We start from the raw sequence: 15,641 nt of genomic DNA on the forward strand, positions 1-15,641 counted from the left end.
ATTGTTGGGTGTGAGAGTAGGGGGGGGGAGGGGGGGACAGTTAAAGGTAACTATTCTATGTGTTTCTCGAATAGCTCAAAAGAATAATTTCTAGAGAAAATAGTTCTCAGTTCAGCATTAGATTACATTATATTTATTACAGAAATGTACCACGCCTTTTTCTCTAGGACTAACAGTTTCGTTGTTGCACTGGATTGAACAATTGCTTATTAGAAATAGTGCTTAATAGTATAAACTTAATGTTTATTCTTGAATGAAATTCAAGATTTCTGTCTGACATCATAAGCGCGTGACTGCGTGTGAGATCGCTCTCTAAGTTTTCATACATTTGCAAGTTTCGGATACATATATTAACTGTTTTAGTGATAATATTGACTATATAAGTGACTTATTAGTGGTTTCTTCATTCACCTCCGCCTTTGTTGTGTTGAGACCTGATATTTGTGAGTATTTCATAACGAACAAGTTAACCTCTTTAAAGTGTTTACGTTCCGCGCTGACCAGTTGCAGCTGTAGCGACGCATCGGAAGCTAAGTACTGATTAATTGTTTGTGTATAGTGCTTTATTTAGGAACTTTAGTAGTCTTCAACGGGTGTTCTTGGTGTTTTCTGGTGAAATAATTTTAGAAGAAATTTTTGGGAACTGTTTTAAGTTTCGTTACTGTGTCATTAGACATTTGATCATCTTTCTGTGTTACTCTTTTGTTATATTCTCATTTGCTGTTGATTACTACTGTTAATAATAGTAGGCAAGGAAGTATTCTGCGTTTTTTAATGTTGTGATGGAAGGAATGAATAGGGCAGATAAAGATATAGTAAAAGAAAAATTGAAAAAGGTGATTTTTGCAGATGATATGGTAGTATGGGGTGATAAAGAGGTAGATGTACAGTTGCAGCTTGATGAGTGGAAGGAAATAATGAAAAGGTATGGATTAAAAATAAATAAAGATGAGAGTGAAGTAATGGTATTTGGAAGAGAGAAAGGAATCAATGGAAATATTACCTGGAATGGAAAACCCCTCAAAGTGGTAGAAAGTTTCACTTATTTACGGAGTGAAATATCTAGGGATGGAAGAATAACTAACGAAATTAATAGGAGGTTACAGAAGGGAGGCAATTTCTACCAAACAATAAAACATCTGATTTGGAATAATGAGGTATCAGAAAGAGAAAAACTCCTTATGTATAAGAATTATTATATACCTATTGTCACCTATGGTGGAGAAACATGGACAATGACAGAAAGGGACTGAAGCAGACTGCAAGCAGAGGAAATTAAATTTCTTAGAGCAGTTAAGGGAAAAACAAGAATGGACAGAGTAAGGAATGTAGAGATTAGAAAGGACCTCAAACAAGAAAGTATGAGAGAAGAAATTGAAAGAAAGAGATTAAGGTGGTATGGGCATGTTAAGAGGATGCATGGGCAGAGACTCCCCAAAATTGTGGAACTGCAGGTTATGTAGCAAGAGTAAGTTGATAGAGGAGCAGGAGTGTAAGATCTGTGCCCTTCAGGTGCAGTTGAAAAACGCACAGGAGGAGCTAGATAGGATGAAGTGGGAGAAGGGGTTGGAGAATGGGAGCTGGGTGTTGGCAAGACATCTGCTAAGAGGAGATTTTCAGATAGTTCAGATACTATTAGTGTTTGCAATAGATATGACCAACTGTCAGAGTCTAGTGGAGAGGAATCTCTAGTATCTGTAGATGTAGGAAGTATGCAGCAGACCTCAGCAGTTACTGTGACTAGGATAGTTGCAAAGTGTAAAAGAAAGAAGAAGGTTCTGCTGTTAGGTAGTTCTCATGGTACAGGTGTAGGCCAGCAGTTGCAGGAAGTGTTGAGGAGTGAGTACCCGGTCACCAGCATTGTGAAGCCTAATGCAGGATTGGCTCAGGTGACTGTTAACATAGGGGGTTATGTAGGGATTTTACTAAAGAGGATAGTGATTGTGGTTGGGGATGTAATAGTATTGATAGGGAAGGGGAGTATAACATATATGGTGACCTGGAAAAGATAGCCACTCAGACTGGCAACACGAATGTGCATTTCGTGGAACCGTTTCAGCGTCACGATCAGCCTCATCTTCATACAGCTGTCAAGCGTAATAACATGAAACTTGGGGGTGCGCTGATGACAGAAGGCATGAGTCACATTTCAGTGTTGTCGGTGGAGTCTATCAGCAGGACGGTTTCACTAGACATGGCCTGCACTTCAACGGGTATGGAAAGGCGAGGTTGGCAAAGCTTATAGGTGACAGCATAGGTGGGGGTGGTGGGATCAGTCGTAGGAAAATTCCTCTACTAGTGGGTGTTAGAGCTGCACCTTTTTTAGATTGAAGTCAGCTGATAGGTATTCCTGTTTAAGGGAAGTCTCTCTAACACAGAAACCACTTTCGACAAAGCTTAGGAATGTGAGTAATGAGTGAATTAGTATATTTCATCAAAATATACAAGATATTAGAGATAATGTTAGTGGATTGGTTATGGATGTGGACTCTGAAATTATTGGTACATCTGAACACTTCTTAAATTCAGAGGATTCCTTTTCTAGGAACTCTTTGCAGTGTGGGGGAGTGGCCATGTACGTGAAAAATGGTATCCCATTTGAGTAAATTGATGTTTCAAAGTACTGCACTGAAAAGGTGTTTGAATGTTGTGCAGGCGTGGTTGAATTTAGTGGAGTTAAACTTCTAACTGTTGTTATTTATAGATCCCCAGACTCCGACTTCACAACCTTTTGGCTAAAGGTAGAAGAAGTTATTGTTTCACTTTATAGGAAATACAAAACGTTAATTATATGTGGTGACTTCAGCATTAATTATAGAAGTGATTGTGCAAGGAAAAGGATGCTGGTAGACCTCCTTAATTCATATAATCTTATTCAAATAATATTCTTTCCAACGAGAGTGCAAGGGAACAGTAGACCAACCATAGACAACATTTCTGTTCATTCCTCATTACTAGAAGGGCATTCTGTTAGCATAAAAGTGAATGCCCTTTCAGATCATGATTCACAAGTTTTAATCCTAAAAGATATTAGTGCTACAACACATGTTAAATATAGTTATCAAGTTTTTAGGAAAGCGATAAGAATATCCTATAGAACAAAGTGGCAATTATATCAAAACGTCAGAAACAGTCAAAATCTAAATGCAGCAGCCCATTACAAACAGTAATGTAAGGTGCTTAAGAAAGTTATTAGGAAGGAAACAAGTATGTGGTATGCATATAGAATAGCTAGTTAAAGAAGAGTTTTCACTGTGTTGACCACAAGATATCATGGCAGAAGTTGGACCATTATGGAGTAAGGGGAGTAGCTTACAATTGTTTCGCCTCTTACTTCAAGAACAGAAAGCAGATGGTAATTCTCCGCAATATTGAGAGTGGTAGTGATGTTGAGTCTCAATGGTGCACTGTTAAGTGGGGCATTCTCCAAGGGTCGGTGCTTGGGCCACTGCTGTTTCTTATTTATATAAATGATATGCCTTCTACTATTACAGGTGATTCAAAAATATTTCTGTTTGCTGATGACACCAGCTTGGTAGTGAAGGATCTTGTGTGTAATATTGAAACATTATCAAATAATGTAGTTCATGAAATATGTTCGTGGGTTGTGGAAAATAATTTGATGCTAAATCACAGTAAGACTAAGTTTTTACTGGTTATAACTCACAATTCAACAAGAACTGATATTTTGATCAGACAGAATTGGCATATTATAATCGAGACAGAACAGTTCAAGTTCCTAGGCGTTCGGATAGATAGTAAGCTGTTGTGGAAAGCCCATGTTCAGAATCTTGTTGAGAAACTAAATGCTGCTTTATTTACCATCAGAACACTATCTGAAATAAGTGAGAGTTCAACACAAAAAGAAGTCTACTTCGCATATTTTCATACGCTTATGTCATATGGTATTATTTCTTGGGGTAATTCTTCTGATTCAAAAAGGGTTTTTTTGGTTCAAAAACAGGCTGTTCGAGCTATATGTTGTGTAAGTTCGAGAACCTCTTGTCGACCCCTATTAAACAGTCTGGGAATTCTGACACTGCTCTCACAGTATAAATTTCCTTTAATGTCGTTTGTTGTTAGCAATATTAGCTTATTCCCAAGAGTTAGCAGCTGTCACTCAGTTAATACTGGGCAGAAATCAAATCTGCATGTGGAATGCACTTCCTTGAATCTTGTGCAGAAAGGAGTGCACTATTGTGCTGCATCCATTTTCAGTAAGCCACCACAAGAACTCAAAAATCTTAGCAGCAGCCCAAACGCTTTTAAGTCTAAACTGAAGAGTTTCCTCATGGCTCACTCCTTCTATTCTGTCGAGGAGCTCCTGGTAGATTTAAAAAATTGAGCAAATTCCATGTTACATTGTTGATTTTCTTTATTTAAACTTACGAATCGTCGCCTGAAAACGTTTCTAATATCGCGTTATAATCTCATGTATTGACTCGTTCCGTGACCATGGAGACGTCTCCTTAATTTGGTCCCACGGAACAATAAATAAAAAAAATAAGTTTAAGAGAAATACAAATGTGTGTATCTCTTATAAGTACAGTAGAACCACATTAGTTAATAAATTTTGTCCTGGAGCGTATGACGAGCTAGATGGTGGAGGTCAGGATAAAGCTATGAGCAATGTTAATCGCGTGACTGTGGTTACTCACTTCCCTCTTAGGTCTGCAAACTGAAGAGCGGGTTCATGCATACCCACTCTCCCTGCACCATTCATCACGAGAAGTAACTACAATGTCTTTCACAAACCTATAACTACTCTACTCCTGCTCGCCTTTTGAATCGCTGGGGACGCAGTGTGCAGACATACCCTTGAGAGTTTACTTTTCACAAATTGAGTTAACACTGCATGGAGAAAAGATGTATGTTGCTAATAATACTAATTCGAGGAACGCACGTGAGCGGATTCTGTGTAGATCTCTGCACTCAGCTCTGTCATGCTGTAGGGGAAGCTGTTTTTCAGTCATCGTGTATATCAGTTGTAGCGTTCTTCCAGGAAAGGCAACGTTCCATACAACGAGTACTGTTCACATTTTATTTTAGACAGACTACATTTCTCGAGCGTTTCTTTTCCAGCCCTCTTTAACCTCACTGAATTCGTATTTATACAGGGTCATCGGAAATTCCCGTTACAGACATCGAGGGCTTGTAGAGGGGAGTGAGTATATCGTATTTTGATCCATCCTACAGCTACAATTCTGCCAGGACCTCATTCGCAGAAGAGCTTCTGTGAAGTTTGGAAGGTAGAAGATGAGGTACTGGCAGAATTTAGGCTGTGAGTGCGGCTCTCGCGTCGTGCTTGAGTAGCGTAGTTGATAGAGCACTTGTGCGCGAAAGGCAAAGGTCACGAGATCGAATCTCGGTCCATCACACAGTTTTAATCTGCCATTAAGTTAAGAACTATTTTCAGTTTAATAATGAATTCTATTTACAAAGTGAAGGATTAACAATGGGATCCCCTGGAGTCTGGAACAATAGCAAATATACTTATAAACCATGTAGAACAGATTACATTTATAAAAATAATGCAAAATACGTACAACATTCTATACTGGATTAGATAAATGGATGACATGTTGTGACTGATAGCTGAACCAAGCAATAAAACTGACCAGTTACACACAGACATAAATTCTGTTCATGGTAAAATACACATTAAAATAGAGAAAGGGTAAACTAGTTAAATTTCTTGTACATCGCCACGAAGATTTAAGACAACCAACACACATTTGACATATACCGAAAACTGACAACGGACATAATTATACAAGAAACATCACATCACCCCAGTTCTCAAAAGCAGGCAGCATCACATGCAAACAAACACACAAATTACAAGAAATGGATCAACACAAAGTGTGAAAGCAACAGAAAATAAATGATAGTACACAATGACATACAACCAAAAATACCCATACAGAATAGCCAATATTTTTTTAAACAAAAAACAAGGAATAAAGAAGCCCACCAAACCAACAACTCAATTCAGTAATATTTCCCATAATCAGCAGGAAAATCTGATCTATACCAGAAATCAGGAATATAACAACCGAAATGCAATACGTGTGATGGAACATACATAGGTTAAACCAGCAGGACATTTGACACCAGCTACAAAAAACACCTAAAAGTATGGAAGTACGCGACAAATCATTCACCTTTTGAGGGACAGCTACATCAGAAACAACATAAAATTACCAACAGAGATCAAGATATTGAAATCATATGGATAAACAACAACAAAAAACACCTCCTCACCTTACAAGAAAATACTTCATTGAAAAAGCCGTGGCAGAACAGAGGCAACTCATAAATCATCAGCTTAAATTTGCAAACCACACACCATCTAAGCTGATACACCAATAATATACCACTAAAGATAGACATATAACAACAAGCTCGGTTTACCACATCCATCGCCTCCCAGATTCTGGCCTATAATCGCCATCCAGAATCATTCCCGCACCCCTACCCCCGAAAAATGCAAACAACCCGCCATTTACACCCCTCCACCGCCATCCATTCACACATCTTTACCTAACATACAAGACAATTATACTAATTTAAACTAACACACACACTCACACACACACACACAAACTCATACAAGAGCTGATAACCCTAACAACATGAACAAAACCAAACGAACAGACATAAGGCTATTACTGTGCAGACTGAGAAACAGTTTACAAAACTGAAGTGTAAATAATATGGTGTAAAAAATACTGCAGAATGTCAAAAACTATGAACTCCATAAATGAAACATTGTCTTTCGACGTCAGCCGCTGTTACCAAGGAGGGAAGAAGCAGAATATGTAAAGAAACCTGGTAAGTAGCTTGGACAGCAACTTTATAAGCACACCGCTGTTTTTAACCAAAACCAACCAAAATCATATAAACGCATGTATCCAATTTGTAGAATAACGAAGGAAGATGCTCTATAAATAAAAGTGAAACGCGTCTGGTGTTGTTCTCTAAACATTTAAAGCTATGAGAATGTGCTAACATTAGAAAAAAACTAGAAAAAAAGATACAGCGGATGGTTAAAGCAGTGGAAAGTTCACACAGTCATTTGAACAGAAAAAATATTCCTTCACCTAAATAGCACTTCCAGTATTAAATTCTTTGACTGTTTTGACGATATGACTAGTGAATCAGAATACTTGAGTCCCATAATTGAATGGGAGAAAATGCTCTACATTCGATAAAAGTACAAGAGGAAACAGGAGGCATTTGAAACGTGGTGTTGAAGAACATTGTATAATGTAGGGGGTAAAAAAGGTGTGTTGAAAAGGTTCTGGGAAGAACAATCTAGGAGAAAATGCTAAGGGAAAGCAGTATCAGATGATGAGACAGTTATTTTAACATCTGTTAAGGACTTGGAACTGAAAGGAGCAGTCACATTTTGTATTATTTCTCCCTCATCTACACTGACGTAAAAGAAAAAATTCGCAGAAGCAAGAGGGAGTTTCGTATTCATATTTATACATCCGAAAGATGATTTCTACTGAAATTGCACGAAAGTCGCATAAGGGTGTTGCTAGTAGAACCACTATGATGTGTAACATCATGTCTGCTCTGCATACGCGCTGTGACGGCCTTGAACCTTAGCTCCCTCTAAGATGAAGTTGATGTTAGTCAAGAAGGCCTTTATGGCGGTAAAGACGCCATAATCAACACCTTAGTGAGTTTGAATGGCGCTGTGTAATAGTGTTATTAGAAGCTGGAAGTTTCTTCTGTGATACTGCAGAAAGACTTTTCAGGAATGTAACAAATGTACATGATTGCTGGCAGCGGTGGTCACGGGAATGTAGGGTTGCAAGAAGACTGGGCTTCCAATGGCCGCGTGGCAATACCTAGTGGGAAGATCATCGTGTTCGGTGTATGACTTTGATCCATCGCACTGCATCTACAAGAGAAATTTGAGGAGCAGTTGGCACCACAGTAACACAACTAACTGTTACAAATAGTATACTTCAAGGAGAAGTCCGAGTTAGACGCCCTGTAGATTGCATCGCGCTGATCCCAAACCACCACCATTTGCGACTGCCATGGTGTGAAGCGAGAGCTCATTGGAGGGATGGGAGGAGGGTCTCTATCGTTTTCTGATGAAATCTGTTTCTGCTCCGTTGCCAGTGATGGAAGCGCGTTGGTTAGAAGAAGGCCAGTATAGGGCCTATAACCAACCTGTCTGCGTGGTAGACCCGCTGATCCTATGTCTGCAATTAAGGTCTGGGGTATGATTTTAATTTCGTAGGACAGGAGTATTCTTGTAGTTATGCCTCCAACCCTCACTGCAACTCTATTCGTCAATGTGACAATTCGACCTACTGTGCTGCCATTGATTAACAGCTTTCCAGGGGGTGTTTTCCAACAAGATAACGCTCGCCCACATACCGCTGTTGTAACAAAACATTCTTTGCAGAGCACCGACCTATTGCCTTGGCGTGCTCGATCACCGAATTTGTCTCAAATCGCGCACATATAGGATATCATCGGACGAGAGCTCCAGCATCAACCACAAACAACATTATACGTCCCAATACTGACCGATCACGTCCAACAGGCATGGAACTCCATCCCACAACTGGTATCTGCACAACACAGTGCACGCACTTTTGTATACGTATGTTTAATTTTCTGGCGGTTATACAGGTTACTTGTACCAGAATTTAATGTTTGCAAAGGCTTCTCCTGTTGTTCCATTAACCTGTGATCTTCCCACGATAATCACTCAAGTATGATACCTAGACAAACGTATTCCCAAAATTTCGTTACTCTATACTAGTTACTTTTTTGGTGCTGCCATTTATGTCAGTCAGGGTATGCACATGCCAACTGCCAGCCTAGCTTCTGTGTTTATTGGATGTCTTAGCAGAAGACCCCTGAGCCAAAATACATATGCTGCATTTCGTCTGCTCAAAGTTCCTATTCCATTTTCAGATTAGACTAGGTATTCCAGACGACTGGATTTTCTATATTACCGTGCGGGTCAGAGCCCAGTGTAAAGCTTACAGTGAAAACGACATATTTTTGAGTACTGTTTGTCGGTCAGGGCCCCATACCAAGCTACAATACCACGACACATGGGAAAGACATGAACGTTAGTCGGAACAAGAGTTTTACACAAATTCCCAACAAGCGCCAGTGGAAGACGTTACACGAAATATTCTGTGTGCATTACGGATGGCCCTGTTCTCTAAATTCCGAAAGCGAATGTTCCAAAATCAGACAGGGATTGTACTGGGGGAGAGGAAAGTGTTTTTAGGAACACATGAAATGCTGTATAAAATATTGAAGTTATTTAGCGGATACTGTCATAGGAACACATGAAATGCTGTATAAAATGTTGAAGTTATTTAGAGGATACTGTCAATTCTCCAGTTATAGAGATTTATCTCGAGTAAAATTCTCTATAATTTCAGAACAAGTTACATACGGTGCGGACGTTTAAATCACAATTCCTCGGTCCTGCACCATCTAGTAACCTGAAACGGAAGAACGGCTTGTACCACGCAACACATGATATTCCGAATGAACAGTGTTTCTGTCAATATCTGTCCTAAAAATTGCTCACGTTTCAAAATGTTTTTAGCTTGTAACTAGTTTTTGGCACTACTTCTTCTTAATCTATTTTTTTTCAATTACAACACTTTAAAAATTAAATAGAATATTTATTATTAGGTACATGATGCGCGCTAGAAAAATTTTTCAAAAATGGCTCTGAGCACTATGGGACTTAACATCTGAGGTCATCAGTCCAATAGCCAATTTTTTTTCACATTTGGAAAAAACCTTCCTCTTACGGACTATTTTCAATAATTTTAGAAAATACATGAGCACACCAAAAGTGAATGTATGTATTACATTCCTGCAACAGGGCTGGCTAGACGCTAAAAGTGATCCAAAGTGCAACACCCCTGTGCTTTTCTCACGTGTATGTCTTACGTAACGATCACGATACTAAGTCTGGAGAAATTCAGGCTCATATAGGCGGGTACAGATAGACATTCTTTCTGTCCACGTACAATGAATGAATAGGTTAGGAAGAGCGAATGGTAATACTATTACAGAGTGTATGGTTCACTAAACACTGTACGATGGTTTATGGATTGTAGCTGTAAGTGAAGAAGGTATATCGTAGATTGGAAGATGGCCCAGACAGCGCAATCGTCAGTCATAATAGCGCACCTGCGCACCACGCGTTGTCACTAGCTGGCCCTGGTGCGGTGTTACGTCTTTGCAAAGGGGACGAACAGTTATCTTTTGGGGAAATGCCAAGGCTTTGACTGTGTTGGCCAACCAGAAGGCAGGGCGTGAATGTTGCAGCTGGACGTTTTGTGCAGTTTTCCCTGGATCAACATGGAGCAGACGTGAATTTAGACAAATGCCATGAGCATATGACGTGAGCGAATTCGAGCAGCAACTTTCAGAGCTACGGAGTGACTGCATCAACCATCGAGCATTCGGATTGTATTCACGTCATTGCTTATTGCGAGTACGTTGTAGCCATGAAAATCATGTCTTTTTCCCGTTGCATTCGAACTTACCATGAAAAAATGTTATGTCTTTATCCTTGATTTTGTGCTCCACAGCACTCGTAGTGATCGGTATGTATTTCTTATACAACCGTCTGTAAAAGCAGCGTTAGGCAGCTTAAACCGATACTCATACCTAACCATGGCTAGTAGTCTCATCTATATTTATTGCTTGCTCAATAGTTATACTACATTTATTATACTGCGTTTATTATATGGCGTTATTCCTGTGAATGTCGAATCTACTAGAAGATATAACACTACGATATCGTTGGTGCTGTATCTGAAAAGTAGATTATGCCCTGGATTTGGGATTCACTCTCTCCCTTCTTTTTAATTGTTACCGAAAACGTAACACAAAGAGGACGCTCAGTCATTCGATGCACAAACAGGTAATATGTACTGATCCGCTAGAACATTATGAGCACGTACCTAGTAGTCAGTATATTCACCTTTGGCATAGATAATTTTTCCGACGCGACGTGGCATGGTAGCAACGATGTGTTAGTAGTTCGCTTGCACACCCGAGTCATTTACTCCCCGTAAACTACGATGAGCTCTGAAGCTACGTCCACTCTCAGATCTTACAGTCTGGTTCAGATCTGGCGAGTTGGGGGGCCAGCACATCAATTGCAACTCACTGCTGTCTTCCTGGAGCCAATCCATCAAACTTCTGGCTTTGCGACATGGTGCATGCATTATCTTGTCGAAAAATGCCACTGCCGTCTGGGAACATGATCGTCATGAAGGGATGTACGTACTCCTCAAGCAGTTTACGATATTCCTTCGCCGTCAGTGTACTTTGCACGAGCCCCACTGTACCCATGGGTGCCCACGTAAACGTTTCCCAGAGCATAATACTCCCGCCAGCTTCTCTCCGTCCCGCATTACAGGCGTCCATGATCTATTCTCCCTTGGAAGAGGACGAATTCGCGCCATCCCATCGACATGATGAAGAAGGTGTAGGTATTCATCAGACCAAGCAACGCTCTGGAACTGCTCCAGCGTCCTGTACAGATCGTGAAGTGCCCATTTCTGTCGTAGTCGCCGATGTCGTGGTGTTAACATTAGCCCAAGGATGGGTCGATGTCTGCGGAGGCACATTGTTAGGGGAGTTCGGTGCGCTGTGTGTTCCTACACTCTTGGTACTCTGCCCAGGATTAATATCTGCTAGCTTGCGACATCCCAAATGTGTAATGAAGAGTGGTTGCCCCAACCAAGATCCGGACGTGGTTTCACCTTGTTTTCGCCACGTGCTGAAGACCTCATCAGAGCACTCCTGGAACAGGTTACAGGTCGTGCCGCTCCTCCACACAATCACCATCTGCACTGGGTCAAACTCAGGTAGATCGCGCATCACCCGCATTGTATGCAAGGACAGCACGCCTCTAATACTACATGCACCTTGCGTATGTCTGACTACCTGTCACTCCTACCTAGGTAACGCTGCCATTGGCGGGATGGGTTTATATCGATGATAGACTGCGGAAAAAATAGGTAATTCAGTGATATATTATGTAAGTAAGCAGCGAGAGTATTGTGACGTGGATAGAACAAAAAAAATCGTATATTGCCCAACAAGGACTGCCTCGTTTCCTGGCAACAAACCGCTGTTACACGTCTGCCTATAAGTGAAGTGGCAAAATGTGGCTTACAAAAGCGTTTCTGATTCTAGGTGTTGTGTGCGCTGCAGGAGTTTTGCTGCACACTGTCAGCCCCTCAGAGTTGAGAGGTGCTGTTGCACCCCCTTCGGGGCTGTCTAGTGGTTTCGCTACTTCTGCAGAGTCGAGGCCGAGTGGGAACGACGCATCTCGTGGAGAAAGCGTGTATAACGACGGAGATGGAGGAAGTGAGCCAAGCATTTTTACGTCCATCAAGGAGCGCATTCAAAGGAAACTAAAGGTATTGTGAATATTTCTATCGTTCAAACCTATACATTTATTTTGTGTATTTTCCTTTGGGGCTACAGTAAGATACGATGTTGTAATGATTGCGTATCGGTTTCCAATTTGTACAAGCTCTGCTTGTTGGTGGTGGTTCGTATTTATTCTAAAGTTTCGTAGCAGTAAATTTCTCGGCTTATCGGCGTTTGCTATCTAATTACTATTAAATGTGGTTTGTGTTGCTGTTACTTGTGGTACCATCTGCTGAAGGGTAACAAATGCTTACATTTTACATACGCGTCTCAGATATTTCCTTCTTGAGATAGGAGCCTTATCCGTAATCTTCTATACCGTGGACGATATTTTCAAGTTCAGCCACAGTAAGTTGTTTGTATCCGAATGAAAATGGATCTTGATGAAGTGACCCAAGTTGCAGCAAGTATTAAATCATTATTTCGACTGATTGTAGAATGAATTCGTTTTAACGATAGCATTCTTTCCTTTTACGTTATGTGTAGTGATGTGTGGTCATAAACTGTTAATTGATGACTTGCTTTTCATAGTCTGTGTGTGTTTTTGTGTAGGCCCTGAAGAGCAGCAAAGCGGGACCCGACGAGTACGTCTTCCTTCAGAAGACCGTAATTCCGAAGCTGCGAGAAGCTGTGTTAGCGGTGCGGCGTGTGATTAATTCTTACGACAGGGACCGCGCCGCTCAGTATCTGCGCCACAGTGTTGAGACTATGCAGTCTTACGACAGAGACCGAGTCGTGGAATATTTGTGCCGAACTGTTAGAGAGGCTATACAGTGGTGCACCGAAAATGAGACTGTATGCAACACAATAGTGGTCTTATTGTGTATTTGCCAGCACGTTATATTAGTGATGTTAACTCATTACTTTTTTATGGATGACTGACTGGCAATACCAAACTGTTTAATTTGCCTTTGTTCTCATTTTGTGTTGATAATGACGTATGGCTCATTGAATTTTGCCTTGGTTTCTTACAAAAGACTAAATTATTCCAGAGCCATCACTTTCAATGTTGTATGGCTGTATCGTTCGTCTTGGTTTCTTACAACAGTCTAAATCATTCTACAGCCATCACGTTTAAATTTGTTGTGTTTATATTAGTCTTTTCTTGTTAATATCACATAAATAAAACATTTTTCAAAAATCATATGCCTATTACTATTACTATTATTATATCATGTATCTTTATACGATGCTGTATTTGTTGAAATTTACCTTGATTGGCCGCCATAACATTCCGTCAAGAATTAAAGTTACCGTTTCAAAGTGCTGCAGTATTGTACTAGAGGGAAGTAGGAAAAAAAGGTTTTTTAATTTCCGTTCTGGTTATTTTGCTGATTTACAGTGCACTCATACAAACCTCCAAGAAAAGGGAGGTGTAAATGATTAGACTTACATTTCTCTGTGACAGAACAGCCATCAGAGTGCGTATTTAGTGTTGTTACCAGACCAAGTAGGGTATATAAGGGACGTGAACTGCATCAAGTGTTGAGTGATCACTTTAAAAGTCATGGAAGCGCCTCATACTAATATGAGACAGCTTCTCAGCTCCTGACAGAGTGGAGAACATATGTGGTTAGCTCATGGAATCACGTATTATCCAGATGTTTGGAACATTTAAATGTGCCATTGTCCTACGTTGACTGCATGGAAACGTGAGAGTAAGCGCACTCGATCTCAAGGTTTCATTCGGCCACATCTCGCCACAACGTAGGATCACAATATTGTGCACTAATCACGTCGTAACCACTTCACATTTGCGCCTGCCATACCAGCCGACTTCTTGCAACATTCGGCGCCATTTTGCACCATTAACTGGAGACTATCAGCAGCCAGGCATCGTATTTACTGCCCAATGTATCACAGAATAATAAGTAACATATTAGAAATCTAACCTAAGTAAATGTAATATGTACTTCACAAATCCGCTTGAGAGAAACAAGGGGCCACCTACTGTGCTGCCATGCATGAATAGCATTCCAGCGGATGTTTTCCAACAAGATAATGCTCTCCCACATACCGCTGTTTTAACACCACATTCTTTGCATAGCGCCGGCCTATTGCCTTGACCTGCTCCGTCACCGAATTTGTCTCAAATCGAGCAAATGGACCATCATCGGACTACAGCTCCAGCGTCATTCACAAAAAGCACTGCTACTGCTGCAGACAACAGGACTTCATGAGGCTACCTAGTCACTGGACAAGAAACATCAACATACAGTTCAAAAAAGTTATGACTATGTGGAATGGTTGATCACATCTGCAGCGGGATTAGGAAACCCAGCTCCGTATTTTCTCTGGTAGCGGGAAAGTAAGGCACATGACAGAACAAACAGCCTTATGACTTGACAGTCAACCCTGTAATATCAAACCTCTAACAAATGTTCTTCATCCGATGTATCCTGGAAGACGCATTTTGGCGTGAAGGAGGTCTGGCACATTTTTCGGTGTCACGGTGAGTACATTGTCAGCGATAGGCTGTGACTGAAGCTGCACGAACAGCGCAGGTCTTCGGGGCAACGGGCTGGCTATTCGTTCTGCCGCCGGTGTGACTTCCACATTTGTCAAGCTGTACATCTTCAGGATGCGACGGATTTGCATCGGAAATGGGAGTGGACATGTTATTCCTTGGATCGACCAGATTTGGAGGCGACCTGCGTACCGTCGTTATCAACTCATCTCTTGGTGTCTCCAAGCACTTTTTCTCACCGCACAGTGTCTTTGGGCGCTCGGTGAGCTTTCTTTAATCGTCGATACGGTGCCGAGACCACGTGTCATTGGTATAGACTGATGTGGGATGTGGGAATTGTGACTGGCTCGGTTACTGCGCATGTTGTGTCTTGCTGCTTCTACAGCGTAGCAATTACTCAACAAAAAAAAAAAAAAAAAAAAAAAAAAAAAAAAAAAAAGTTACAAACTACGGCGTCAACATGTAAAAGTCACAACAGATACTCGCATTTATTACACGGCGTCGACGGAATAACGAAATTCTGAAGTATCGGAATATCTATGCCGTCGATGACCTCCTGCGTGGCTTTTCTTGACTGAGCAATAGTTTCTCTTTAACATAGCCCCACTAAAAGGTGACGCATGTGTTCAGAACAGGAGAATATGGTGGCCAATCAATGACCATGCTACTGGCCTCTGGGAACCTTTGTGACAGAGTACGGTCCCCAAAGTGCTCC

The sequence above is a fragment of the Schistocerca gregaria genome, chromosome 3, assembly GCF_023897955.1.
Source record: "Schistocerca gregaria isolate iqSchGreg1 chromosome 3, iqSchGreg1.2, whole genome shotgun sequence".
Taxonomy (NCBI): Eukaryota; Metazoa; Arthropoda; class Insecta; order Orthoptera; family Acrididae; genus Schistocerca; species Schistocerca gregaria.